The sequence below is a fragment of the Tursiops truncatus genome, chromosome 6 (assembly GCF_011762595.2).
Source record: "Tursiops truncatus isolate mTurTru1 chromosome 6, mTurTru1.mat.Y, whole genome shotgun sequence".
NCBI lineage: Eukaryota > Metazoa > Chordata > Mammalia > Artiodactyla > Delphinidae > Tursiops > Tursiops truncatus.
This window is the reverse complement of record NC_047039.1, coordinates 38,620,148-38,646,669: the sequence shown is the minus strand read 5'-3', so window position 1 is coordinate 38,646,669 and position 26,522 is coordinate 38,620,148. Positions and strand designations below refer to the sequence as shown.

The 26,522-nt window shown below is 36.2% G+C and overlaps 1 long non-coding RNA gene across 3 annotated transcripts in view; it reads left to right on the top strand.

Annotated features, from left to right (window-relative positions):
- The first annotated feature begins 8,237 nt into the window (after positions 1–8,237).
- LOC117312594 (uncharacterized) overlaps positions 8,238–26,522 on the top strand; it is a 175,987-nt gene continuing 157,702 nt past the window's right edge. Inside the window, exon 1 of one of the 3 annotated variants that reach the window (XR_012332473.1) lies at positions 8,238–8,485. This is a non-coding gene — a long non-coding RNA (uncharacterized lncRNA). The remainder of the gene's footprint in view (positions 8,486–26,522) is intronic. The other 2 variants (XR_004526984.2, XR_012332474.1) reach the window with 2 other exon arrangements.

Genomic DNA, 26,522 nt, shown 5'->3' with positions numbered 1-26,522 from the left:
AATTTATTATCTCACGTAAGAAGAAGCCTAGAAATAGGATGTTAATTCCAGAGTAGTTTAGTTGAGAAGCTTACAAGGTCATCAAATGTCCAAGTTTTATCTTTGTGCTTTACTACCTTTAAGAGGGAGTTTTAGTCCTCAGGCTGTATCAATGTCTGTATGTTGTTTGTGGTACTGTACTATAACTCTGGAAGATTATAGTACAAAAAGTTTGAAACAACTGGGCAAAGAATACAACAGATTTCTCTGTATTATTTCTTACAATCCCATGTGAACCTACAATTCGAAATATAAAGTTTAATTTAAAAAATAAAACCTAGGAAGTACAAGTAGTTTAATATTATTAGAGAGTAAGTGCTTATCAGAGGGTATTGGAAGATGTGAATAAAGAAATTGGTAGGATGGGGGCCTGGAGGGACTTGAAGTTTATGGTAGAAAGTTTGGACTTCATCTTGTCAGTGATGTTATACCATTATGCTAGTTTTATATTGCCACTGTAACAAATTATAATAAACATAATGGTTTAAAATAACACAAATTTATTATCTTAGACTTCTGGCCTACAGAATTGTAAAATGGGTTTCACTGAGCTACAATTAAAATGTCTGCAGGACTGTATGTGTTTTTTTCTGGTAGCTATAAAAGAAAATCTGTCCCTTTGTTTTTTCCAACTTCTAGAGACTGCCTGAATTCCTTGACAACTAATCCCTTCTTCCATTTTCAAAGCTAAGATTGTAGCATCTTCAGGTGTGTCTGGCTCTGAGCCTCCTCCCTTCCTCTTACTTATAAAGGACCAGGATAATCTCTTTATCTCAAGATTGTTAACTTAATTACACTGGCAAAAACCCTTTTGCCATAAAAGGTAGCATATTTACAGGGTCTAGGAATTAGGATTTGGATATGTCTTGTAAGGGTACTATGCATAGGCATTTACGCATATAATTTCTAAGACAGCTAAAAGAACTGAGGGTTAAAATTGGGTACACTTAACATTAGGTGTTTAAGCAAAGCATGTCTGCAATAGTGCGTAGGGGTACAATTTGCCTGTTCTCCTAAGTCTTCCAACCCTATGCCCAAAGCTGGACTCAGAGTTTAGATAATGATCTGTTAGTGCCCTAGATTGATGTTATAGATCCTGGGTATTCTTTTAGTGACTCCTGTGGCACTTGTCTTATATTTTTCTGTGTCCCAATTTTTGTCGCCTCTTCAAAATGGGAATTATTTCAAAGATTCCAAACATGCAAGATGTGCACATCAGTATGCTTAATAATGTCTAATTCTCCTGGTCCTCTTCAAGCAAGGTCTGTGTTTCAATGGTTTGTCTCCTATGAGACCATTGTATTGAAAAGGCCGGTGTTCCTTAATTCTCACTGGCTTTTTTATTCTCAAGATTCATTCAGAAAGATACGTGCCAATTCCAGTGGATTGATCTGTTCTGTCTTGCTTGGGTAGCCATTAATAACGAAGTTGAAAACATTCTTGTGCAGAACAAATTTTGCTCTAATTAAATTGTTCAAAATGAAAGAAATTCAGTATGACTTTTACTTGTCTTTAGTCAGGGAAAACAGTAATCTTGCTGAAATTTTCTGTATGCAGGCTGTCATCTATTCTCTTCTTTCATCTCTGAAGATGAAATATCCATAGACATGACTTTAAACATTGTTCTTTAGAGGTTTGTACAAAGGACTTATATAACCAAATTTGTAATTTAGAAATATCACTTTCACTGTATTGTGAAGGATGTGCGATTTGTGGAGTAGAAGCGACTTGTATTAACCTTAGTATTTTTCTATTTCAGTGAGATTAGAGCTCATATGAGATTGTCCTCGGATATTACTTAACAACACAGATATTAGTTAAAGCAACATAAGCATGCATTATTTACTTAATATTTACTTAATATGTGGTGTTAAGTGTTTGGTGCAAAGGATTTCTATAGAGATATTTCACCTGATCAGAAAATGGGAAACTCTAGCAAACTAAGTTGTCTCCATGGCTTAACCAATTTTACTGTCATTTCATGAAAATTTAATAAAGTTAACAATAAATTGTAAATGAGTTCAGTGTTATAACTGAAGTAGCAAAAAGAGGTGGAAATGGGAAATGCAAACCCAGTGAAATTAACATTTAAAACAGCAATCAATGAAAGTATCCTTCAGAATCTCAATATATGCTAGGCTCCTAGACAAGAAATTCATCAAGCAGAGCTCCTAAAATTTTGGCAACAATTTCTGTCTACTTGAAAGGAACACTGATATCAACTTGCTGACACTGTTTTAAATTCTTCCTTCAAAAGCTGAATAGAAATCATTACCTTTACCATCATTACTTTGTAACTATTTGACATGATTTATCCCTGAATGTCAAAGAGCTTTAATATAATACCTTATCATAAATTTAATAATTTCCTATCATCTTTGGGATAATATGGAGTTTTCCTAAAGTCAAATGCAATGTGAATGGCAGAGTCAAAATGAAAATTCACTTCTTTGTTTCCAGATCCCTGAACTAACAGGTATATTCTCTTTTGGATAGTGCAAAAATTATCTGCCCACTACTAGATAGTGAGATGTTTCTATACTTGCAGGAGGGTATATTTTGTAATCAAGTTACTAACTGGAGCTTATCTAGAGGAGAAGATAAAGTATAGTGAAGGGACACCAAAAACTACCACATCTACAATTGCTGAAAGATTTGGAAAACACAAAGAGATGATGTGGACGGGAAACTGACAGCCACCTTTAGACATCTGAATGGTTATCATATCTAGCTCCTGAAGTTCTAATGTATGGAATAAACATGGAAACATGCTTCAGTCCAACATCGAGAAAAACAGAAATATCCAGTGATGGACTGTGTTTCCTTGTTAGGTGTGAGCTCCCCATCACTGAAGTAAAAACTGGATCACCATTTTTCCAATATGTTGTTAAAATCATTGTTTGCATTGTACACGAGGGTAGATTAGACGAATATGATCCTGTTCTACTTTATATTTCTATGGTTACTCAATATAACAAAGGGAGATGCTAAGGTAACCAACTGCCTGGTGAACGGTAGAATAGCCTGATGCCCCAGGAGGAAATCCTATCAAGATTCACAACAGACAAATCTACTTGAGGTCAACTCAATGAGAACCCAAGACAGACTCTAGTTATTCATGGCAAGTTATTCTCTGTTTGAACACAAATATCTCAAAAAAACATCCTAGGCCATAATTACAACTCTTTGTACCGATCTTGCTTTTGTAATGTATATTCCTAAACATCTTAGTATTCCATATCTTTTTCCTTTATGCACAATATACCAATTCTTTAAGAATCTTAGTCTTGTGAGTTTTAGATGTATTGAGGTAACTTGTAGCAAATTCAAAATAATGACGAAAACAGTTTTCCTATTTTTTTGTTCTGGGGAAATGTCCTGAATTTGTTCCATAGGCCTCATTCTTAGAAGGTTCTCTCTGATAATGTTGACTTTTCCTTGAATTCTAGTGAAGTTTACATATTGGCTGTACTCTCCAACATGGGAAAACTACCATGGAGGTAACGAATTTCCTAATCCCTTTAAGAATTCAAGGAAGGGTATAGCAGTGATGAGACTTACTGTTTTATGGGATGCTGTCTGAGTGATCTGTGAACTACAAGTACCAGAATTTTGACAGAAGTGTCAGTCAGAGACTATCCAAATCAGAGAAATCCAAAGCTTGGTATTTATCTCCTAAATTTAAAAATACAACCAATTTGTTCATGTTAAATTAATGGAATATTTCAATGAATAAGAAATAATGTGATTTTTCTAGAGTTTCTTTATGTATAAAGATACATACATATATCATGAACATACATACAGACATGCACACATGAACACAAATATTAATTACTAATACTAAATTTATGCTAATATTAAATTCCAAATATGACATGCAAGGTAATTAATCAGCATAATCAGACTGTGGGAATTTCCACATCTTATATCTCTATCCCCTTTTCTAATTTTTTGAATTATCCAGTTCTATGGGGTCTAATAATCCTCTTCTTCCAATGTTAAATACTATTTTTTTCTCCCACCATTTTCTATAATGAATGCTTTTATGTGTTAAAGCATTTAAAATACACCAAATTCTCATCTCATTGCTGAGACTGGCTCTTAGTTTGGGCCTTAAGTATACATATGATCAAGTAATTTAGGAACACTTATACCCTTCAATATCCCTTTCTAAAGCATGCTTCCTGTTTGTCCAGGGAGAGAAGGCAGTAAACCTTTTTTCCTCACTCCCTCCATTCCTTCCTTCCGCCCTCCCTCTTTCTCTCTCATTGAAATATTTGAATTTAATCTTTTGGGTATCCCACAGTGTTGGTAATGGTAGAGGAGTGGGTGATTAAACATCTATCTAGCTGTTATCACAGAGGTGATATTTAACCATTAAGATAGGATTGTGTTCATTACACAGGTTGATTATACAAGTAGGACTTGCTGAATATGTAGTGGAGGCAATGTTCAATCTTGATAGTAAAGTGAACCATATGGCCTTTAAGTTTTTTGCAATACCTAGGATTATCCAGTTGGGTCTAATATGGCCAGTATGAAAGTTTGAGGGAGAAAAGTTGTCCATGCCAATTCTAATCAGAAGTAGAGTACCAAAACTAAATAGAAATGTAAGCCTATGCACTTCAAAGAAACATCCAAACACAATCAATTTTGGGGGAATCATGTCAACTATTCAAGCCTACCATTTCTCTGGAGGATAATATTCAAGGAGTTCCTCAGTTTAAAACCAGTAAGTGATCTCAAGTATTTAAATCTTTCTCTTTCAAACCAGAGAAAGGCAATCTAAGAAATGATTGTAGCTATTTTCTGAGGAAATGAGCAATGGAAAAGAAATCCAATAGGAATTTTGCTGTTCCCATGAGATTGTAGCAAACTTTTTTCCCTATAGCTTTCAAAGATTTCAGATTCTGAGGGTGAACTACCTCATTTCTTCTTAGAGGTACAAATTAGAAAAGTAAACAAACAAATACACAAAAAATCGTTAGGGATAGAATGGGCACCTGTTGATAAAAACCAGCAACTGATGAAAACTGAGCTTATTGTGCACTAAATCATAGGAAAAGCACCCCTAGAACAAGTGGGGAATATTTAGCACTGAATAAGTATTCACATTTTCCCTCTCCATAAAAAGATCAGACATATAAATTTAACCTGACAGCGTGGCAGGACTCATGTTTTTCTGTTGTCTTTTATTGCAAATATTCATCATTTCTCATAATAGCATACACTTTATACACATGGGCCATAACTTAAAGGCCAAAGCTATTCAGTTACCCCACTAGCATGATAAATGGTGATTGTGGTGAAAAACTATTTCATGTTGCAAGCATGGCATGGAATTGTACATTTTGCAATATTGGAATTTCAAATTTTTACACAAAAATATTTGTCTTGGATGAATTAAAGGGAAGCAAAGCATTTCTTCTTAATAAGAGCTACATTGTAATGATATTTGTAACTTTAAGCCTAATGGATAGGAAAACAAAGCAAAATGGAAGTTTTTGAACTGAGATGTTAAATGGTGTTTCATCAGTGAGGAATGTAATTTCTACTGATTTTATTCCCTACTTCAATTTCATCCTTTCCTTGCTGATGTGTCTTCCATTAGATACTGCCTCAGTGGGAGAGTATCACATATAACCCAATCAGACAGAGTCTTAAAAAAGACAAAAAGATAAGGTCAAAGAAACAGCTGAATTTAGAGTACATATCTTCTGGATTTATATTATGGACTTTGAGAGATGGAAAAGCTTTCTTCAGTTTAATGAATTGAATATGATTTTGTTCTGGATTGAATCACTATGTGTCATTTGACCAGAAGTTCAACTTATTACTGCACCTGATTCCAGTTAAATTTTTTATGAGACAGGCAACTGGGGAAATTTGAAGTTGTAACCGTAAGAGTAAAAGCCAAAACACCTCCAGAGATTATTTTATGCAACACCATTTTCACCCTGTTCAACTGAAAATGCTATCAAGGATTGTAAGACTATTTTAATGTAGAAAATAAAATAGAAAAATAAAGCAGATATTTACTGCCATATTCTCTTTTAGTTGTGTGATCATAATCAGATACATGTAAATCTAAGGACAAAAGAAAACCAGCTTGGGCATATTTGTCTATATGCCACATGCGTATCTTATAGTATCTGAAAGTTTTCAAGAAGCCAATTTTGATATTTAATGTTTTAGAGGTAAGTGCCGTTGTTGCAGTTTTTTTTTAAAAACTGAAAACAACGTAAATGAACACAATAAGCCTCTCAATTATTAATATAAAACAACAATTGTAGGGCTTCCCTGGTGGCGCAGTGGTTGAGAGTCCGCCTGCAGATGTGGGGGACACGGGTTCGTGCCCCAGTCTGGGAGGATCCCACATGCCTCGGAGCGGCTAGGCCCGTGAGCCATGGCCGCTGAGGCTGCGCGTCCAGAGCCTGTGCTCCGCAACGGGAGAGGCCACAACAGTGAGAGGCCCGCATACAGCTAAAAAAAACCCCAACAATTGTAGACTACAAAGACACCAAATCACTATTCTTCCTCTTCTATATTTCTCCTTTATTCTATTGATCTTATTTCTGGTTCTGTTAATCTGGACATGACCAAAAGAACTGCTGAGTGTATGTGGTTGATGGATGGCCTAGTGATGCAAAATTAGTTTAACTCTCTTTCTAAATCCTATGTGTAGAATGTTTTTCTTTCTCACCTCCATGAGTACCATAGAATAAAATAAAATGACCCTGTTATAGGATAGATAAGGTTTAAAATATATGTTAGCATAAAGTTTATTTCAAAGTACTGTGGATTTTATTATTGATACATCTAACTTTTGCAGTTTCAACTGTCCTCTCATGCTTAAAATAAGGTGTGCCTTTACTAGGAAAAAGAGTGAATGACAAGAGCTAATGCATGTGAGTTTCACTTACTACTGAGGAACATCTATCTGCAAAACTGATCCCTCTGATTTTCTTTAGTCATTTCTAAGCTCTGAATATAGTAAGGTGATTAAGGAGCCATTTTTGGATGAAAAATGGCCTTTAAAAGTAAGTCAAATTTTCCTACTGATAAGAAATTGAAGCTATCTAAGCAAGTGTTGACATTCCTGACTTAGCTGATTTGTGAGATCCAAGGGATTTCTGTAGCTCCTAAGGAAAGATGTTTGTCTTCTAAGGGCTAACTCAGCTGTTAAATTCAGTTTACAGTAGACACAGTGCCTCACCATCAGAGTAATTTTAGGGACTCATTAAAATGTTTTAATTAAAAAAACTTCATTAGAAAAAACCTTTTATGTGGAAGAAAATGTTGTAATATGTAATTAATATATGTGTTGTATACCAATGCACTTTAAAAAATAAAATTTTTAATATTTTATAGAGAAAGGGGCCTAGGAAGGCAAAAGGGCCAAGGGCCCATGAAAGCCATAATGTGTCCCTGATTACTTTAACCTACTATCATAATGAGAGAGAGGGGGAATAGAAAAAAAATATTGTGTGCAATGGTTTAATATTAGGTTTTTTAGATTCTGGATATTCCAAAATTAAATTTCAGCCAATTGAGCAATCATTCACTGAGTGGGTTCTAATTTCCTTCAAGCTGAAGTAATAGCTATAATGTAAATATGTTCCATCACGTTTCAATTGGAGGCCAAAACACAGTTCTTTATTGCATTCAAGTGAAAATTGCCATTTCACGTGGCCCTGCTTCATCAGCCAGTTACTCATTCAAGACAGTGCGAGTTTTCCACTTTACTGCATTCTAGATTGGGTGGTCTGTGATAATATGATTCTACTCAAATGTGTGAGTAGAATTTGATTCTACTCAAATATTTGAGCAATACGTGTTGTTCAAATATTTCATCTGAATATAGCATCTGGTCCCTCTTCAATATTTTATGGAACAGAAAATTCATGAATGAAGACACAACTACCACTAGCAGGGGCCAAAATATTTTCTGAGAAGATTATATGTACCTACATATGGATTTCTGCAAGACGGTTATTGTTACTATGTTGTTAAGGGCAGAACTTTGAACTGGGCATGAGAAAACCTGATTCTTGCCTCAGTTATCTCTTATGTCTCTGACTTTGAGCAAGAGATATGCTCTATCTTAGATTTCATCGGTTCAATTAAAAAGAAAAAGGGGCTGATTACTAGAACTCTTTGTACCCCTAAATGTTAGTAATTCTGTAAAGCTATTCTATTGGTCTCCAGCATGTTTGTTTTTTCTTTTTTACATCTTTATTGGAGTAAAAGAGAGAAAAAGTCTCTTGCCTCTTTGGCAGGTCCAGACTTTTCCCTGGACTCCCTCCCGGCTAGCTGTGGCGCGCTAACCCCCTGCAGGCTGTGTTAACGCCGCCAGTCCTCTCCTGGCATCCGACCGAAGCCCGAGCCTCAGCTTCCAGCCCCCGCCCGCCCCAGCGGATGAGCAGACAAGCCTCTTTGGCTGGTGAGTGCCGGTCGGCCCTGATCCTCTGTGCCGGAATCTCTCCGCTTTGCCCTCCGCACCCCTGTTGCTGCGCTCTCCTCCGCGGCTCCGAAGCTTTCCCCCCTCCGCCACCGGCAGTCTCAGCCCGTGAAGGGGCTTCTAGTGTATGGAAGCCTTTCCTCCTTCACAGCTCCCACCCACTGGTGCAGGGCCTGTTCCTATCCTTTTGTCTCTGTTTATTCTTTTTTCTTTTGCCCTACCCAGGTACGTGGGGAGTTTTTTGACTTTTGGGAGGTCTGAAGTCTTCTGCCAGCTTTCAGTAGGTGTTTTGTAGGAGTTGTTCCACATGTAGATGTATTTCTGATGTATCTGTGGGGAGGAAGGTGATCTCCGCGTCTTACTCTTCTGCCATCTTCCCCCTCTCCTCCACAAATCTTGTTTGTTCTTTTGCTGAGTAGAAGTCTTTTAGTTTGATATAGTCCCACTTGAATTTTGCTTTTGTTGCCTGTAGTTTTGGTGTCAAGGAACTTTGTTCTATGTTTTCTTCTGGGAATTTTATGGTTTCATTTCTAGTGCTTAAGTCTTTAATCCACTTTGAGTTAATTTTATGAGTGGTTAAGATAGAGGTCCAATTTCATTTTTCTGCATTTGGTTATCTAGTTTTATGAACACAATTTACTGAAGAGACTACCCTTTCGCCATTGAGTATTTTGCCTTCCTAGTCAAATATTAGTTGACCACATATGTAAGAGTTTATTTTGATTATCTTCCATTTGCCTGTGTCTCTTTATGACAGTATAATATGCTCTGTTTAGTATAACTTTGTAGTGTAGTTTGAAATTTGGAAGTATGACACCTTTAGCTTTGTTCTTTTCTCTCAAGATTGCTTTCACTGTTCATGGTCTTTGCAGTTCCATATGTATTTTAGGATTGCTTTTTCTTTTTCTGTAAAAACAATGTCACTGGAATTTTGATAGGAATTGCATTGAATCTATAAATCACTTGGGCAGAATAGATGCTTTAACAATAGTAATTCTTCTGATTCATGAACACAGAAATCTTTCCATTTGTTGTGACTTCTTCAGTTTCTTTCATCAGAGTTTTGTACATTTCAGTGTACAGGTCTTTCATCTCCTTGGTTAGATTTATTCCTAAGTATTTAATTATTTTTATGCAATTGTGAATGAGATTGTTTTCTTTAGTTTTTTCAGATATCTCATTGCTAGTGTACAGAAGTACAACTAATCTGAATGTTGTATCTTACAACTTTACTAAACTTGTTGATCAATTCTAACAGTATTTTTGGTGCAGTCTTTAAGATTTTCTATGCATTAACATCATATAATCTGAAAAAAGACAATTTTACTTGTTCCTTCCAATGGGGATGCCTTTTCTTTTCTTTCTTTTTCTCTTCCTTGCTTGCTATGGCTATGACTTCCAGTATTATGTTGAATAGATTCCTGTGGTGAGAGTGGGCACACTTTTTGTGTTCCTGATCTTAGAAGAAATGCTTTTAATCTTTTCCATTGAGTACGGTGTAAGTTGTGTACTTTTCATACACAGCTTCTATCTATTATGTTGAGGTTCAGTCATTCTATACCTAATTTATTGAGAATTTTTATCATGAAAGGGTGTTGAATTTTGTCAAATGCTTTTTCTGCTTTTGAGTTAATCATATGATTTTTGTCTTTCATTCTATTAATGTGGTGTATCACATTTATTGATTTGCATATGTTGAACCACTCATACATCTCAGGAATAAATCCAGTTTGACCATGGTATATGATTATTTTAATATGATGTTGAATTCAATTTGCTAATATTTTCTTTAGAATTTTTGCCTCTATGTTCATAAGGGATATTGACCTGAAGTTTTATCATAATGTCTAGTGATGTAGGGTGCAAGTGCATGGGTCTTTAGTGGCAACAGGTTCATGCGAGCATTATGTCTCTTTGGCTCAGGTCTCTGGATTCTACAGCATTGACAATGTGTGGTCCTTAGAGAGCACTACGGGCATCCATATTGGCAGCAAGGACTGTTGGTTTCCCCATCTGTACCTGCAGGTCCAGTGGCTAGTGACCAGGACAGAAAACAATGGTGACTAGAGCCAGTGGTGTGCACACACCCTGATGCAGAAGCCAGCAGCATGTTCCTGTGTAGTGGCAGGGGCTGGTTACAGATGTACGCATATGTGATGGTGGGGTCAGGGCAGGCAGCAAAGGCTGGAGCTAACTGCAAGCACACTGGCAGCTGTGGGGCGCCACGGCTTTTGGTGTGCACTATCATGGCTATGGGGTGCATGGCAATGGAGGCTGGTGATGGGGATTTTGTTGGAGAGTATGGGTAGGGATGAAGTAGATGTACAGCTAGAGGGCCTAGCTGTAAGTGAGTGTAGTGGTGCAGGCCAGTGACAGAAGACAGGACTTGATCTGGGCTCATAAGCAGCTTCAGGGGCTCTGGCTGTCAGGGTGCTCTCTCATGGCTGCACAGTCTTCCCTAAGGCATATACGCAGCAGTGGAGGCCAGGGAAGGGTGTCAGGCTGGTGGTGTTCAAGTGCTCAGAGCATTTGTCAAATGCTTTCCCTGTATTTGTTGAGGTGAGCATATAGTTTTTCCCTTTACTCCTTTAATGCCATTAATTACTTTGACTGCTTTTCAAATGTTAAACTAACTTTGTAGTCCTGAGATGAGATCCAACTGGTCATGATGTAATACACTTTTTATATATTGTTGGGTTAAATTTGGTAATATTTTATTAATGATTTTTTTGTGATTACACTCACAAGGAATATTAGTCTCTAATTTTTTCTTTTAAAATCTTCGTAATATTTTGGCATGAGGCTTATACCCATTTCACAGAATAGGTTGTAAAGCATTCTCTATTTCCTGTAAATATTTAAGGCAGGTATTATTTTTTTAATTTAATGTTTGAATTAAACTACGTCAGCGTTTATCTAATATCATGTGCCATCTCAAATGGAATCCTTACTCTGGAACCTTGTGGAAAATGTCCATTTTGACTTGTACCATTCCACTTTTTTTTACTTATTTTGGAAATAACTGTATAGGGTGTATCTTCACCATTAACTAATCTCAATTTCAGCTTTCATGAACCCTAATAACCTTGGTAGTCCCTTCCACTATAGGATCCAAGGGGATGTCTTATGTATTTCTTTTCCTTTCTCTCTGGTCTAGCACCTGGTGCATGATCCAAACATGGTGAATGAGATTCATATGTCTTATACTTTAATTCTTGAGGGGTTGAAACAAAGGTCCAGAGTCAGACTGTGATTTCAGCTATGGCTGTAACTGAGTGGAGCATCCACAAGTGCATTTTAAAGTACTGAGAGTACGCAGTGTCTAACACTGTGTCAGGAGCTGACCAGAGTGGCATGGTGTCGTCAGTGGCAGCACAGTGAGATTACTCCTTGGCAGCAGGCTAATTTTTTACTAACTCTATTTGGATCCTGACACAGGTTGATTTTCTAGATCTTCTCTGAATTCTGTAGTCTACCAGAGTCCTTCCCAACTAATTTCTGTTGAGGCTATTCAGAATCAATTTCTGTTCTTTGCAATCCCAACTCTCTGGTAGTATTCTTACCATAGTACGGAGAATGATGCCCTTTATACACCAACATCATGTACTTATTACACTTCCAAAGATGGTTGAGTAACCAGTTTGCCCCAGCTGTACATGGGTATTATGAATTTGTTTGTGTTCTAATGTTATTCTTGAATTCTAATATAATGTATGTTTGCCTGACATAGAGTTGTGCATATGAACCATATTAGCTAACGGAGAGCTGCCATGTAGCTCTTTATTTTAAAAACTATAAACATATCTTTTAATCCATTTTTTTAAAAAAATGGAGTTATAGTGGAATTAATTCTCATAGATTTCGAAGGTGTTGGGAGTGAGGTGCTTTTCCACGGAAAGAAAATGATAAGTGACGTTGCATATAACTCTTAGGAAAGTGAAAGACTTCAATGAAATTTTACATTGATAGAGTGCCTCAGCTGTCTACTTTCAAGGTAAATTGTAGGGTCAGAAATTGATCCTTAGGGAAGCCAATCTGTAAAGTTTCATAAAGGTCAAAGCATTTCACCTGAAGGTTGTTTCTTAATGGCTATTCGGGATCATTGTATAGTCAATTTGATTGATTGTGCCATTTGAGACACCTAAAAGAAAAAAAAAATCTGCCCAAAAGCAGTCAATACGTGGGTTACTTGTAGGTGCAACCTAGGAAAAGCAACATTTCCTTTTTTATGCTCACGTAAAATTTTGTTTTGTAGTGAAAATATTTGGGATCTGTAGTAATCATCTAAAAATATTTTAAATGTTAACACAGTTAACACATACATATGTAGATATATACGCACACACATTCACACAAAATTTGCTATTTGTCTTTCCAATGCCTGTTTTTGCGCATCAACCATTTTTGCATTAATAATTTGATATTTATAATAATGGACAGGTTAAGCATATTATTGTCTAAAAGCCCATGAAATATTAGGTTTAATGAAATTATAACAATAACACATCAGAATATATTTTTCCCTTCGGCTCCCTGGGTTCAGGATGACATAAAATCAGCTAGTATCCCCCTAACTCCTATAAGGTGAAAGACAAAAAAGTTGCACCAGTAGAAAACAGTTTGATTTGAATGCCAATCAATGGTTGACTTTCTTAGTGCTACTTTTATTCCTAACTATTGAAGAAAGTAAATTATATGCTTTCTTATAGCTAACTACTTAGTAATTATTACAACCCTAGCTAAATGGGCTGATCTCTCTGAAACTCAAGATTCTTCAATTTAGCTGGTCACTCCATTTGTAAGGGTGGGTTACCAACTACACCTCCTAGGATGGCTGTGAAACTTAAATGGGATAATCTAAGCAAAGAGGTTAGCATAGTGCCTGTCATATAGTGGTACACAAAGAACTGAATAATAATAATGACCCGACTGCTGTCAACAGTCCTCTGAACACAGTGAAAAGATTTGTAAGTAAGCTAACACATGGGATTGTATTATCGAATCAGACTCACATCAATCAGAGCTCTTACCTAGGTAGAAGAGGAGAGTGCCATTTTTCAATAAACCCAGAAAAGCCAGGTTTTCCTCCAGTGTTGGAGAATACTGTTTTTATTTCAAAAGCACCAAATGAAGTGGTTGACTTACATTTAAGGGCCATGAAGTATAAAAAAATATGCACCAAATATTAAAATCACACTCAGAGGAGCTGGCTGCCCATAATAAGACTGACACAAGGACGCTGAGACCCAGTGGAAAGAAAAATGGATTCATATTTCTCATCTGATATTCATTCCAGGCCATAGCTCATGAAAAGAAATGACAGGCAGAATTCCCTCTTCGGTTATTTCACTCTCTCCCCCACTCTCCATCCTTCTCCCTGTCTTTTGTTTTTCCTTTTTGTTTGGAGGAGGCAGAAGTGTGTAGAATCAAGTGTACTGCACACATGTTTAATCCAAGTTCTCTTTTCAAGGAGGAAATTTTTGCTAGAAGAAATAGAAAGCCCAAGTGAAAATGACTTAAATGAAAAGTCCTAAGGATAGATGGATCTAAAATTAGGCAAGTAAGTAGTTGAACAAGTCACCAAGTTCCAGAATTGTCTTTCCATATTTTCCTCTGCTATCTTCAGTATACTTCCTCGGCTATATTCAGTATATGGCATGAGTATATTCATACTCATGAAATGACACCCTAAATATCATATGATCCTACACCAAAGTTCAGAGACAAGAATGGAAAAAACATTTTTTTCAGTGTCTTTCTAAGCTTGAAGGAATCTCTGTTGGAAGCCCTCCAGCAGTTCATGTGGTTTTCTGTGATTCAGTCACTGGGAAAGGAACTGAAAAATTGGCTTAGGCAAATCAGTATTTATCCAAGTCACATTGGAAAGAGATAGATCCAGAATATTTTAGGATTCAGACGGCATAGAAGATTTCATAAACACTTGAGGATTGGCACCCAATAGTATCTACTGTAGCTACACTCATTCACACAGAGCAAGCTATTCTTTATCAATAGATATAATGAAATTTTGCCATAATTTATCATTAATATGTTATAGTTTTCCATATAGAAAGTACAAGCCACAGAAACTATTTGTTGTGAATTAATATAACAAAAGAGCTGCATTTTAAAAGGTATTTTCAATATATCTACTAACGTATCAGTGGTCTATTTCTAAGACACATCTGCAAATATGTAGTTTCCTAAGTTACTATTATATATTTTTTGAACATTAAGAAACAGCTTTATTTTAATATTCCAATAATGCAAAAATGATAGCTTCTTTTTTCATTTCTGAATCACTTTCTGATAGCTGGTTGTTTAGGGAGTATAGTCTTTCAGAACAAAGTTTCTGTTCTATTACCAATGTAAGGGAAAAAAAAAAAGATGTGCCCATTAATTATAGTATAGGTTCCTAAAATTGAAAAGAAAGCAATGGAATTCAGAAAGTCCTGGACATTAGATAATAATTGGGTTTGAAAATATAATTTTATTAATTAAATAAAACTAAAATAAAACTATAATTTTATAATTAAAATGTTTATTAATTCAAAAAACAATGTATTTTCTTCTGTTATATAATGCATATGTATACACACACACAAACACATAGATCACTTTAAAATAGATCAGTCAAAAAGGTTCAATAAAAGTGGGTGCATTAGAGTTGAAGTCCTTAGTGAGTGAGAAGGATTTCTAATAGGTATGTATGAGAGTCAGGACATTCAAAGTAGAAAGGACTGCTTTAATAAAAAGGCATGGAAATGGGAAACAACTTTTAGAACAGGTTAACTAGAAAGACAAATTTTGATTATATGAACAATGAAATAGGAATATGAGTAGTAAAAGTTTTTGGACAGATTATGGAGAGTCATGGATATCAGGCTATGAATTTATTCTGTGGTGCAGATTTTTCTGTAGGTAATGGAAAAATGATTGGAGATGGTGTAGGAAAGACACAGTATATTTAAAATGGTATTAAGGAAATACGAATCTGAAAGAAATGTTATAGCAAAGTGGGGGAGACACTTTATATCCAGTTAGGATCAGAGGCAGCATGTTACAAGAAATAAATTATGCTTTAAATTAGATAGACATTCGAATTTCAACTCCGATATTTAACAGTTTTAAAAACATACAGGGCTTCCCTGGTGGCGCAGTGGTTGAGAGTCCGCCTGCCGATGCAGGGGACACGGGTTCGTGCCCCGGTTTGGGAAGATCCCACATGCCGCGGAGCGGCTGGGCCTGTGAGCCATGGCCGCTGAGCCTGCGTGTCCGGAGCCTGTGCTCCGCAACGGGAGAGGCCACAACAGTGAGAGGCCCGCGTACCGCAAAAAAAACAAACAAACAAAAAAAACATACAAATTTGTCCTTCTGTGTCTGGTTTATTTCACTTAGTGTAATGTCTTCCAGTCCATCCATGTTGTCACAAATGAAAACATTTTTTAAGGCTGAATAATATTCCATTGTACGTATATACCACATTTTCTTTATCCATCATTGGATATTTCCACAGTAGCTGCATGAGGAATCCAAAATAGTCAAACTCATAGAAGCAGAGTAGAATGGTGATTTCCAGGAGTGGGGGGAAGGAGGAAATGGGAAAGTATTAGTTAAAATGTGTAAAGTTTTGGTGATATAAGATGAATAAGTCCTAGAGATCCACTGTACAGCACAGTGCCTCTAGTTAACAATACTGTATTGTATACTTAAAAGTTTGCTAAGATAGTAGGTCTCATGTTGTATTCTTATCACAAAAATGTTAGTAATAATAAGGTGGGAGAATACTTTTGGGGGTGTTTGATATGTTTATGGCATAGATTATGGTGATGGTTTCACAGGTTTATACTTATCTCCAAACTCATCAAGTTGTGTACATTAAATGTGTACTGCTTTCCATATGTCAATCATACCTTAATAAAGTAGTTTAGAAAACACACAAATTATTTAGCCTTTCTGCATGTGTGTGTGTGTGTGTGTATTTTTTACACCTCAGACAAAAGCAGTTAGCTAATCCTGTTGAGTTTTCTACATAAATAATTTTATAATCTGTTGCATATCACATTGTTATCCCTACTGATTTCATTCAGTAATTCACAATAATTTAGTCTCTTACTTCTTTTCCAGCCATGCATTCTGCCATTTTTCTAGCCCCAACATACTGTTTTTATTTGTAGCTACTCAAATTTGTCTTTTTATATTTTATAAGCCCTTTGTTTTGAATGTATTTCTTTCTTGCTAACGTTTCCTTTGTTTTTCAAATTTTAACCAAAGCGATATTTTCTCTATGAATCTCTACTATCCCTCTCTCCAAACTATGACAGAATGAGATGTTTTGTCCTTTCACTGCTTATGGTATGTGTACTCCTGTACTAAACCTCTTCTCATATTGTGTATAACTTTTTATTTCAGTGTCTCTTATACTCTTTAAAGGAACCTTATATTTATATTGTTTGGCACACAGTAGAATTTCAATAGGTGTTTACTGGATATAAAAAATATTGATTGAGGGCTTTCCTGGTGGCGCAGTGGTTGAGAGTCCGCCTGCCGATGCAGGGGACACGGGTTCGTGCCCCGGCCCGGGAAGATCCCACATGCCGCAGAGCGGCTGGGCACGTGAGCCATGGCCGCAGAGCCTGCGCGTCCGGAACCTGTGCTCCGCAACGGGAGAGGCCACAACAGTGAGAGGCCTGCGTACCACAAAAAAAAAAAAAAAAAAAAAAAAAAATAGGATATATATATATATATATCCTATCACCAAGTTGGGATTACATAATATGGCCCCAATACAAAATAATTTAAAATCATCTTGACATTTGTAGCATCAACAGAATTGGATTTGAGTCTTATATGAGTGCAGCAGTGAACCCAGCTTTGCAATTCTGATAGTTGATTTTTTACGAAAGGTTTGAATAAATCAGAAAGCATGACCAAAGTACTTAAAGGGCTAACAGCTAGATTCTTATGAGGAAAGATATAATGAGTTTGTATAGATCAGTTTAGAGACAAGAAGGATGTTAACCCACTGTGACTATTTGAAGAGTTTTATAAAGGTGATGACTGGTCTTTTTTTTCTCCTTCTTGAGAAGAGACAGAATAAGAAAAAGCTTAAATTATAGGAAGAGTTTGGATAGGCATTCAGAAGAGACCATTAACTATGTTTGGTTAAAAGGATAATAAGAAAGTTTCATTTTTGCATAACTTCAAAATAAGATGCAAAATCTGAAATGAAGGTAGTTGTCCAGAGAGCTTCAAGACCCTCCTTACTCTAAAAATAAACATAATACAGAAGATAAGAATTAAAGTCTATGTTAATGTATACTGTTTTTTCTTTTAGTCAATCATAAGCAGATTATTTTGTACATATGACCAAAAGCAATAAACAATGGGAATAATATGGCCATATTAAAGGTACTATTCTCAATTTAATTACTTAACTAGTAGATGTTAATTCCAAAGGCTGTTAGTACAGAAGTTTGTAAAAATCAATACTTTCAGAAATCAGAATATAAACCCAATCGTAACATATTACTTTTGAATTTAATTTTTTTATTGTTTGAGCAAATATTACATGCATTAAAAATAACTGAATGCAGACACAACAGAAATGAAATTGTTTTCTTCCCACTAATATTCAGCTGTCTTCCCCAAAAGTATACCTGTAGGGTCAAGTACAGTCATTAGTGGGGACATACAAGGGTCTTTATATTCTTGTGCCTGCCCACTTTCCCAACTCATACTGTTTTAATCTGTAATCTGTTTTCTCCCTAAGTATGTATACATAAAAACACATACACAGACAAAGACACACATATACACAAATATTTTCTGCGCCTTGCCTTTTGACTTGATAAAATATGTGATATAATTGTATATTAGTACATATTGGTATGACTCATTTTGTTAAAAAAATGACTACATGATAAGCATAGATATATAGACCAAAGGAACCAAATAGAGAGTCCAGAAATAAGCCCTTGAATATATGGTCAACTAATACTTGACAAAGGAGGCAAGAATACTCAATGGGGAAAGAATGGTCTCTTCAAGAATTTATGGGAAAGCTGAATGACCACATACAGAAAAATGAAATTGGACTCCTAATTGAAACACTCATAAAAATCAACTCAAAGTAGATTAAAGACTTAAACATTAGAACTGAAACCATAAAACTCCCAGAAAAAAACATAGGTAAAACATCTTTGGCTTTGGTCTTGGCAACAATATTTTTGGATATGACACCAAGAGAGGACACATCAAAAACAAAACCCAAATGAAATTTTTGGCCAACCCAATACATGTATAGAATGGAATATTATTCAATCATGAGAAAGAAGGAAATCCTGCCATTTGCAGCAACATGGATGGATATTGAGAGCATTATGTTAAATGAAGTGAGTCTGACAGAGGAAAACTAACACTGTATATCGCTTATACGTGGAATCTAAAAAAGCCAAAGTCATAGAAACATAGAGTAGAATGGTGGCTACTAGGGGACTGGAGGGTGAGAAAGTTAGACAGCTGTTGGTTAAAGGGTACAAACTTACATTTAGAAGGTAAATAAGTTCTGGAGATCTAATACACAGAATCGTGATTAAGTCAATGATACTGTATTACATACTTCAAAGTTGCTAATAGACTAGATTTTAAATGTTCTCACCACAAAAAGCACACATATATATATATATATGTATACACACACACACACACACATATATATATATATGATGTGATGGAGATGTTAGCTAATGCTATAGTGGTATCATATTGTAATCTATAAATGTGTTAAATCAGCACATTGTACACCTTAAACTTTATGTCAATTGTATCTTCAAAAAATAAAAACATAAGAAAATTAAAATTTTATAAAGACTCCATGCTATTCTATTTTCAATTGTTCAATAATTTATATAACCAGTCATTTATTATAAGCTAAGATTTTGCCAGACAGTAATGTAAATGAAAGGAGCCTCTCCATTTATATTGGTATAATCTGGTGAACAAATGGACATGTGAATAAAGGCCACTTGCTCAGGATGTGTAACCAATTCCGAATATTTACTGTTTGGTAAGGGACACAGGAATGCATAGAGAAACTCTCCACCAGCAATTACGTTTTGGGTACATACCAGATTATCCTTGATGATGGATGTCTCTAGCCTAAATTGTCCCCTGTGCTATGAAATATTCAGAACCGTCCCACTGTGGGATCTTTGAGAGAGGCTTAGCACGTAAATATATAATAGGACACCAGAATGATGCTGAGCATACTCGGGACCTGTTGTATAGACAGAAACATTAGAGGGAGTCTGAAGTTTCCTGGGAGGAGGAACAAAGTGACAGAGTTTATTTTTCTGTCCATCCCCTCCCTCCCCCCACCCCCCCCATGCCCTATCAGTGTTAGAGAGGACCAGAAGAAAAGCACTTTCATAAATGACATCACCTTCCAGGGCTCAGTGGAAGGCTGTCCTTGAGGGTCCATGATTCTTGTCCATTGTCTCCCTCTAGAGCATAAAGGGAGGTTTTCCAACAATGTCAGGAGCACCATTCTCTCTCTAGGCTCTAAAATCTTTGTCCTTTTAATTTTGCTCACTCTGTATTTTGCTTTACTTGTTCTGTAAACTCCACTATAAATGTGTTCGATGAAATTTAACTATTGGCTGCAATTTTTTTATAATCGTTTCTTTTTCACTTTTTATTTGAAAATTTCAAATGTACACAAAGAGTGAAAAGGAAAAGTATAATCCCTCATTGCCCATCATCCAGCGGCAAAAATTATCAATAGCTTGCCCAACTTGATTCATCTATACCTCCCACTTTCCATTCTGTGCTGGTCATTTTTATTTACCAGCTTTACTGAGGTATAAAATTCATAGAATTCAACCATTGTAAGAGTACAAGTTGATGATTTTTAGTAAATTTATACAGATGTTCAAAAATTACCACAGTCTTGTTTTAAAACATTTTCATCACCCCAACAAGTCCCCATGGACCCCCCTCTGCCCGACTCCCATTGCCTGTTTATAGTCAATTCCTGCTCCCAATCTGAGTTCCAGGCAACCATTGATCTGCTTTATATCTCCATAGACTTGCCTCTTCTGGATGTTTCATATATAGAGAATTATACAATATGTAATCATTTGTTTCTGGATTTTTTTGACTTAGCATAATATTTTTGAGGTTCATCCGTGTTGTAACATATATAAGTACTTCAATTATTTTTATTACTGAAGAGTATTCCAGTATATAGATAGACCACATTTTGTTTATGTACTCACACGGATATTTTAATGTAGATTGGGGCTTCCGTGTTATAAAAATGCTATGAACATTCATTAAAAAGTCCTTTTGTGTACATATTTTCATTTTTCTTGGGTAGATACATAGGTGTGGAATTGCTGGGATATAGGGTAGTTTTATAAGAAACTGAAAACCTGTGTTCTGAAGCACTTGCACCAGTATACATTTCTACCAGCAATGTGTGAGAGTTCCAGATTCTCCACATTCTCCCCAACATTTGCTTTTGTCTCCATTTTATTATAGCCATTTGACTGCATAGGAAGTGGTATCTCAGGTGGTTTTAATTTGCATATCCCTAATGACTAATGATGTGGAGCATCTTTTCATGTACTTATTAGCCCTTCATATATCTTCTCTAGTGAAAAGTCTATTCGGTATTGTACTCATGTATTAATTGGGTTGTTTGTCTTACTGTTGAGACACAGGAGTTTTGTTTTTTTTTATGTCTAGACATAAATCCCTTATGAGATATATGAATTGAAAATTTTTTCTCAATCCAGTCTATGGTTGTCCTTCCACTTTATTAATGACATCTCTTTAACATCTTTATTGGAATATAATTGCTTTACAATGTTGTGTTAGTTTCTGCTTTATAACAAAATGAATCAGCTATATGTATACATATATCTCCATATCCCCTCCCTCTTGCACTTCCCTCCCTCCCTCCCTATCCCAACCCTCTAGGTGGTCACAAAGCACTGAGCTGATCTCCCTGTGCTATGCAGCTGCTTCCCACTAGCTATCTACTTTACATTTGTTAGTATATATATGTCAGTGCCACTCTCTCGCTTCGTCAGAGCTTACACTTCCCCCTTCCCTTGTCCTCAGGTCCATTCTCTACATCTGCGTCTTTATTCCTGTCCTGCCCTTAGGTTCTTCAGGACCTTTTTTTTTTTTTTTCAAATTCCATATATATGTGTTAGCATACAGTGTTTGTTTTTCCCTTTCTGACTTACTTCATTCTGTCTGACAGATTCTAGGTCCATCCACCTCACTACAAATAACTCAATTTCATTTCTTTTTATGGCTGAGTAATATTCTATTGTATATATGTGCCACATCTTCTTTATCCATTCATCTGTTGATGGACACTTAGGTTGCTTCCATGTCCTGGCTATTATAAATAGTGCTGTAATGAACATTGTGGTACATGACTCTTTTTGAATTATGGTTTTCTCAGGGTATATGCCCAGTACTGGGAATACTGGATCATATAGGTTGTTCTATTTTTAGTCTTTTACGGAACCTCCATATTGTTCTGCATAGTGGCTGTATCAATTTACATTCCCACCAACAGTGCAAGAGGGTTCCCTTTTCTCCACACCCTTCCCAGCATTTATTGTTTGTATATTTTTTGATGATGGCCATTCTGACCAGTGTGAGTTGATACCTCTTTGTAGTTTTGATTTGCATTTCTCTAATGATTAGTGATGTTGAGAATCCTTTCATGTGTTTGTTGGCAATCTGTATATATTCTTTGGAGAAATGTCTATCTAGGTCTTCTGTCCATTTTTGGATTGGGTTTTTTTGTTTTTTTGATATTGAGCTGCATGAGTTGTTTGTATATTTTGGAGATTAATCCTTTGTCAGTTGCTTTATTTGCAAATATTTTCTCCCATTTTGAGGGTTGTCTTTTTGTCTTGTTTATGATTTCCTTTGCTGTGAAAAATCTTGTCAGTCTCATTAGGTACCGTTTGTTAATTTTTGTTTTTATTTCCATTTCTCTAGGAGGTGGGTCAAATAGGATCTTGTTGTGATTTATGTCATAGAGTATTCTGCCTATGTTTTCCTTTAAGAGTTTTACAGTGTCTGGCCTTACATTTAAGTCTTTAATCCATTCTGAGTTTATTTTTGTGTATGGTGTTAAGTAGTGTTCTAATTTCATTCTCTTACATGTAGCTGTCCAGTTTTTCCAGCACCACTTCTTGAAGAGACTGTCTTTTCTCCATTGTATATTCTTGACTCCTTTATCAAAGATAAGGCGACCATATGTGTGTGGGTTCATCTCTGGGCTTTCTGTCCTATTCCATTGCTCTATGTTTCTGTTTTTGTGCCAGTACCATACTGTCTGATTACTGTAGCTTTGTAATATAGTCTGAAGTCAGGGAGCCTGATTCCTCCAGCTCCTTTTTTCTTTCTCAAGATTGCTTTGGCTCTTCGGGGTCTTTTGTGTTTCCATACAAATTCTGAAATTTTTTGTGCTAGTTCTGTGAAAAATGCCATTGGTAGTTTGATAGGGATTGCATTGAATCTGTAATTACTTTGCGTTGTATAGTCATTCTCACAATTTTGATTCTTCCAATCCAACAACATGGTATATCCATATGGTTTTTATCCTTCAATTTAATAATATGGTGTATCACACCGATTGATTTGCATATATTGAAGAATCCTTGCATTCCTGGCATAAACCCCACTTGATCATGGTGTATGATCCTTTTAATTTGCTGTTGGATTCTGTTTGCTGGTATTTGGTTGAGGATTTTTGCATCTATGTTCATCAGTGATATTGGCCTGTAGTTTTCTTTTCTTGTGACATCTTGGTCTGGTTTTGGTGTCAGGGTGATGGTAGGCTCATAGAATGAGTTTGGGAGTGTTTCTCCCTCTGCTGTATATTGGAAGAGTTTGAGGATAGGTATTAGCTCTTCTCTAAGTGTTTGATAGAATTAGCCTGTGAAGTTGTCTGGTCCTGGAATTTTGTTTGTTGGAAGATGTTTAATCACGGTTTCAATTTCAGAACTTGAGGTTAGTCTGTTTATATTTTCTATCTGTTTCTGGTTCAGTCTCAGAAGGTTTTGCTTTTCTAAGAATTTGTCCATTTTATTGGCATATAGTTGCTTGTAGTAATCGTTCATATTCCTTTGTATTTCTGCAGTGTCAGTTGTTACTTCTCCTTTTTCATTTCTAATTCTGTTGATTTGAGTCTTCTCCCTTTTTTCTTGATGAGTCTGGCTAATGGTTTATCAATTTTGTTTTTCTTCTCAAAGAACCAAATTTAGATTTATTGATCTTTGATATTGTTTGCTTCATTTCTTTTTCATTTATTTCTGATCTGATCTTTATGATTTCTTTCCTTCTGCTGACTTTGGAGTTGTTTTTCTTCTTTCTCTAGTTGCCTTAGCTGTAAGTTTAGGTTGTTTATTTGAGCTTTTTCTTGTTTCTGGCGGTAGGATTTATTTCTATAAACTTCCCTCTTAGAACTGCTTTTGATGCATTCCATAGGTTTTGGGTCATCATGTTTTCATTCTCATTTGTTTCCAGGTATTTTTTGATTTCCTCTTTGATTTCTTCAGTGATCTCTTGTTTAGTATTTAGTATCTAGTATCTTATTTAGTATTTAGTATCTTATTAGTTATTTAGTAGTGTAGTTTTTAGCCTCCATGTGTTTGTATTTTTTACAGATTTTTTCCTGTAATTGATGTCTAGTCTCATAGTGTTGTGATCGGAAAAGATACTTGATATGATTTCAATTTCTTAAATTTACCAGTGCTGGATTTGTGACCCAAGATATGGTTTATCCTGGAGGATGTTTCATGAGCACTTAATAAGAAAGTCTATTCTGTTGTTTTTGGATGGAATGTCCTATAAATATCAGTTAAGTCCATCTTGTTTAATATGTCATTTAATACTTGTGTTTTCTTATTTATTTTCATTTTGGATGATGTTTCCATTGATGAAAGTGGGGTGTTAAAGTCCCCTACTAGTATTGTGTTACTGTCAATTTCCCCTTTAATGGCTGTTAGCATTTGCCTTATGTATTGAGGTGCTCCTATGTTGGGTGTATAAATATTTACACTGGTTATATCTTCTTCTTGGATTGATCCCTTGATCATTATGTAGTGTCCTTCTTTGTCTCTTGTAAAAGGCTTTATTTCAAAGTCTATTTTGTCTGATATGAGAACTGTTACTCCAGCTTTCTTTTGGTTTCCATTTGCATGGAATATCTTTTTCCATCCCCTCACTTTCGGTCTGTATGTGTCCCTAGGTCTGGAGTGGGTCTCTTGTAGACAGCATATATATGGGTCTTGTTTTTGTTTCCATTCAGCCAGTCTTTGTCTTTTGGTTGGAACATTTAATCCATTTACATTTAAGGTAATTATCAATATGTATGTTCCTATTACCATTTTCTTAATTGTTTTGGGTTTGTTATTATAGGTCTTTTCCTTCTCTTGTGTTTCCTGCCTAGGGAAGTTCCTTTATCATTTGTTGTAAAGCTGGTTTGGTGGTGCTGAATTCTCTTAGGCTTTGCTTGTCTGTAAAGGTTTTAATTCCTCCATCAAATCTGAATGAGATCCTTGTTGGGTAGAGTAATGTTGGTTATAAGTTTTTTCCTTCATCACTTTATGTATGTCCTGCCACTCCCTTCTGGCTTGCAGAGTTTCTGCTGAAAGATCAGCCTTTAACCTTATGGGGATTCCCTTGTATGTTATTTGTTGTCTTTCCCTTGCTGCTTTCAATATTTTTTCTTTGTATTTAATTTTTGAAAGCTTGATTAATATGTGTCTTGGCATGTTTCTCTTTGGGTTTATCCTGTATGGCACTCTGAGCACTTCCTGGAGTTGACTATTTCCTTTCCCATATTAGGGAAATTTTCAACTATAATCTCTTCAAATATTTCTCAGTCCTTTTCTTTTTCTCTTCTTCTGTGACTCCTATAATTCAAATGTTGGTGCATTTAATGTTGTCCCAGAGGTCTCCAAGACTGCCCTCAAGTCTTTTCATTCTTTTTTCTTTATTCTGCTCTGTGGTAGTTATTTCCACTATTTTATGTTCCAGGTCATTTATCTGTTCTTCTGCCTCAGTTATTCTGTTATTGATTCTTTCTAGAGAATGTTTAATTTCATTTATTGTGTTGTTCATGATTGTTTGTTTGCTCTTTAGTTCTTCTAGGTCCTTGTTAAACATTTATTGTATTTTCTCCATTCTATTTCCAAGATTTTGGGTCATCTTTGTTATCATTACTCTGAATTCTTTTTGGGGTAGACTGCCTATATCCTCTTCATTTGTTTGGTCTGGTGGGTTTTTACCTTGCTCCTTCATCTGCTGCGTATTTGTCTGTCTTCTTATTTTGCTTATCTTACTGTGTTTGGGGTCTCCTTTCACAGGCTGCAGATTCGTAGTTCCCGTTTTTTGTGGTGTCTGTCCCCAGTGAGTAAGGTTGGTTCAGTGGGTTGTGTAGGCTTCCTGGTGGAGGGGTCTGGTGCCTGTGTTCTGGTGGGTGGGGCTGGATCTTTTCTTTCTGGTGGGCTGGGCCATGTCCAGTGGTATGTTTTGGGGTGTCTCTGAACTTATTATGATTTTAGTCAGCCTCACTGCTAATGGGTGGGGTCATGTTCCTGTCTTGCAAGTTGTTTTGCATGTGGTGTCCAGCACTGGAGCTTGCTGGTCATTGAGTGGAGCTGGGTCTTAGCATTGGGATGCAGATCTCTGGGAGAGCTCTCGCCGATTGATATTACTTGCGGCCGGGAGGTCTCTGGTGGTCCAGTGTCCTGAACTCGGCTCTCCCACTTCAGAGTCTCAGGCCTGACACCTGGTTGTAGCTCCAAGATCCTGTCAGCCACCCAGTTGCTTGAATGGTCCTTCACATATTCTGTTTATATGAGTAAGAGGGCAGTCTTCTTGAGGCGCACGGCTTTTTTCTTTATGCATCCAGTCCAAAGTGATACAAGCCCCTTCTGATCACCAGAGAAGAGCTGAATCATCAGTCTCTACTCCTGGT